The sequence below is a fragment of the Arachis duranensis genome, chromosome 8, assembly GCF_000817695.3.
Source record: "Arachis duranensis cultivar V14167 chromosome 8, aradu.V14167.gnm2.J7QH, whole genome shotgun sequence".
NCBI classification, from domain to species: Eukaryota; Viridiplantae; Streptophyta; class Magnoliopsida; order Fabales; family Fabaceae; genus Arachis; species Arachis duranensis.
In genome coordinates, this window is record NC_029779.3 from 12996089 (window position 1) to 13000450 (window position 4362).

The window sequence follows — 4362 nt, forward strand, 5'->3', positions numbered from 1 at the left end:
ACAATAATCCTTTTATACAAAAGATTGTTTGTCACAAGTAACAAACCCCTAAAATTTATAAACTGAAGTATTCAAACCTCGGATCATTCTCCCTAGGAATTGCAATAAAGTGTCTTGTTATTGGTTATGAGGTATGTTTGGGGTTTTTGGGATTTTAGACAAGAAATACAAATGGCAAAGAAAATAAACTAACAACTAACAAAACTCTTGGCAAGATATGAGAACTAGAAATCCTATCCTAGTTATCCTCCTCAATCATGACCACAAATTGTTTTTGATGATTGGATTTTTGACAGTTTAGAATTTCATTAATAAAATCTCGTTGTAAAGTATAGTTTCTAAACCAAGCAATAATCCTTTCATACAAAAGATTGTTTGTCACAAGTAACAAACCCCTAAATTTATAAACCGAAGTATTGGAACCTCGGGTCGTTCTCCCTAGGAATTGTAATGAAGTGTTTTGTTATTGGTTGTGAGTTATTTTTGGGGTTTTAATAAGAAACATGAAAGATAAATGGCAAGAAAGTAAACTAAGGCCTAAAAAGGTCTTGGCAAGGGTTGGTGGTCAAGGATCTCTATCCTAATCACTAACCACAATATGAGAATTGGCAAGGATTAATCTCATTAAATCATCATCTAACTAGTAGTAAAGGAAAGTCAAATGAGCTATATCAATCCTAGTCCATAAGTCCTAACTCTCCACTAATTCAATTAGTGAGAACTAGAGTCAATGGATCCCAATCATCAATTATTTGGACATTAGTAACTCAAGAGTTCCTAAGTTACCTTTCCAAGCCAAGAACATAAAACTCTACTCTAAAATCCAACCAAGCATTTCATTAAACACTTGGAAGGCATAAAAGGTAAGCATAGTAAATTGATAACAAGAATAGAATTTAACAACAATTATTGAAATGAATTAACAATAACAGTCAAAAGAAACACATTTATTATGAATTACCTTGATTGAATTGAAAGAGAGTAGAAGAGTGAATTGAATTGAAAGAGAAAGGAAGGAACAAAAGTGGATCTACAATCAAAGTATAAGAACAACATAAAGGGAGTTACAACAAAAGAATAGAAGAAGATGAATGTAGCAACAAAGAATTGAAAGGTAGAAGTAGAAGAAAGCAAAGATTAAAACCTAGATCTAAGAACTAATCCTAATCCTAATCCTAATTCTAGAGAGAAGTGAGAGCTTCTCTCTCTAGAAACTAATTCTAACTACTAAACTAAACTAATGGTAACTAACATCTAAAGTGTGAAAAGTATGTTCATTCCCCCTTCAATCCTTGGCTTAAATAGCATCAGAAATGAGTTGGATTGGGCCCACAAGGCTTCTAAATCGCTGGCCACGTTTTGCTTTAAGTGAACCAGGTGGCAGCAACGGCGCGTGCGCATACTATGCGCGTGAGCGCCACCATAAGTGTAGCAACTATGGCAAATATTATATTGTTGCGAAGCCCCGGATGTTATCTTTCTAACCCAATTGGAATCGCATCATTTGGACCTCTGTAGCTCAAGTTATGGTCGTTTAAGTGCGAAGAGGTTGGCTTGACAGCTTTCCGGTTCTTTCATTTCTTCATGAGTTCTCCAACTTTTCATGCTTTCTTTCTTCATTCCCTTGATCCAATCTTTGCCTCCTAAACCTTAAATCACTTAACAAACATATCAAGGCATCTAATGGAATCAAGGTGAATTAGATTTAGCTATTTTAAGACCTAAAAAGCATGTTTTCACTCTTAAGCACAATTAAAGGAGAATATACAAAACCATGCTATTTCATTGAATAAATGTGGGTAAGAGGTTATAAAATCCCCTAAAATCAATACAAGATAAACCCTACAAATGGGGTTTATCACCGAGCTATCACCTCAAAGGCTTGAACACCCGATCTTTGAATCCGAGCTTTCTTCCTTGTGAAGGGATGTGAAAAGACGAGCAATGAAAAAAGGGGGAGTGTACCTGCAAAGGCACTCCGAAGTCTAAGTCAGTATATTGTATTTTCTGAAAAACTTGACTTGGTAGAATATCTTACCTTGCTTTATATGGTGAGTTCCTCGTCTGTTACGTTTTTGACATTAATCGTCAGTTTCGAAATGATTGATATTGTAACTGACTGATGTGCCATTTGATCGTCGGTTATGGTAGGAATATAATTCTGACCGAGTTATGGCTTATGAAAGGCCGAGCTTATAACGGGTGACAGTTACAGCTCTTAGTGATAACGGCTATAATGCTGAGTTATAGCTCGCATTTAAAGGCAACTATATCACGTGCAATACACATTTTTTTGTAAATTTGGTGAAAATCTTTATTCTTCACTTAATTATACTCTTTACAAAAAAAAATTCCTTTTTATAAATTATTTAAAGAAAACTAATATTATATTATTCAACTAAATTAAATATTAAAATTTAAGTTACACCAATCTATAGTAATCTAAGTTTATAGATATGTTAATTATTACCAGAAAAAACTACAAAAGAGAAGGTGAATAATTTATTGGTACCTCATATTCGGTCAACCATTTTATTTTGAAGAACAATAACAACTTTTTCTTAAGATATGTTATTTGGATCACTCTTTTTCCAACCTTTATAGTTTAAGGTATTTTGAAAAGTTGCTAAAGTGTCATTTCCCCCCTATTTTTCATGATACCTTTTGGTAGTATTTTTTTTTTTTTGGACTGGGACTTTTCGTAGTATTTGTGTTTGCTAAAAGAAAGTTTTCTTGCATTCGGACTGAATAATATTGATAGGCTGATTAGTCCACTTCATGAAAAGACACGACAAGATCTTAGGAAGATTAATATGCTGTTTTTTTGGATGTGGAAGATTAATATGCTATCGATGGACTAATTATTCCATTTATATTGGGCCGTAGGAGCATTTCCTTCACAAACCTCATGAAAAAAGAAAACAAACATGACCAAAAACCAAGAACAAAGGAAAAAAATAAATAAAAAAAAAAGCAAAATGGGGTGAGAGAGGCTCGAACTCTCGACCTCAGGATTACTCTTAAGCTATGAGACCTACGCGCTAGCCAACTGCGCCACCACCCCGTTGCGATTGTCTCAGCAGCTTTATTTTTAAACTTTAATTAATCACTTAATCATGGTTTCATCCTTCCTCGTAAGAGTTAACACATAATGTTTGCTAATTTCAATTCCCTAGTTCCCCCTTGTCTGTTTTTCCATTAAACTGGAAGACAAAGGGATTGTTTGATTAGTTGATTAGATTTCAGCAATACAGCGTGGTCAGCTCAAGCCCAACCTAGATACTAACTTGTGTTATAAAAGTAAAACTATTCATAGTCCCATTTAATTATATGACCTTTGACCAGAGAAAAAGAAAATAGAATAATTCTATGGCCTCCTTTTACATGTCCCCCGACGATAACCTTTCAACTAAATTGGTGTGTGTTGACAGTGTTGTGTGCATTATTCTAGCGCACCTCGTCCCTGCTATAATTTATAATTTTTTACGAAACTATTTACATGTAGTGTTACATTAACACCTAGCGTACTGCTTCCGGAACTTTCCTATGCAAATCCAAATAAATGCCTTTCTTGGCAGGGGCGGAGTTAGAAAAAATATTGGAGGGGGGCAAAAAATATTTACACAATAAAATAAGACTAAAATAAAATTTTAAGGGGGGCTAAACTGAAATTTATATATAATTTACATGTAAAAAATTAAAATTAGGGGGGGCCATTGCCCCCCTTTGCTTGTACCTAGCTCCGCCCCTGTTTCTTGGTGTGTTATCGGATAGGACCAAAGGAAAATTAAAAAAAAAAGGAGGCATAAAATAAAGGCTCTATCCTCTATGATTGAGTTTGCTTGAAAAACATGAGCGGACACCAAGCTGTTGGCCAAGGTAGCAGCTCCCCCATTTATATACGATACCAACCCCAAATGTATATAAAAAAGCTATGTATTGTTGATCCCACCAAACATTCAAGAGGAGATTATGGGCAATTCACAATATCAATTGATGACTCCATTGATTAATATCTAGCTCGCACAGCTATCATCCAGTCCTCTGTATCACGGACAGACCGAATCCAATGAAATATATTCAACGCAACGAATTAAGTTTCTAAATATTAATAAAGACGTAATGTGCGTGTTGGCCTAATTATTTGTTAGTATTAGCTAATAATGTCGTTAGATTCTTTGACCTTGTTCAAGATATTGGAGAAACTGGTGTGCCCAAAAATTATTTCAATTCAAAACCTCACTCACATACCTTAAAATAAGTATTATGTAAGTTGAAATTTATATCATAGATTCATAGCGTATAAATTATTAAATTATAGGATAATTTTTTCAGATACATTTTTAAAAACTATACCAAGTA

General features: G+C 34.2%; 1 non-coding gene across 1 annotated transcript; it reads right to left on the reverse strand.

The window, feature by feature from the left end:
- Positions 1 to 2979: 2979 nt before the first annotated feature.
- Positions 2980 to 3064, reverse strand: TRNAM-CAU (transfer RNA methionine (anticodon CAU)). The gene is given in 2 exon segments: positions 2980 to 3015; positions 3027 to 3064. It is a non-coding gene; the product is annotated as a tRNA-Met (tRNA).
- Between the last annotated feature and the right edge of the window lie 1298 nt (positions 3065 to 4362).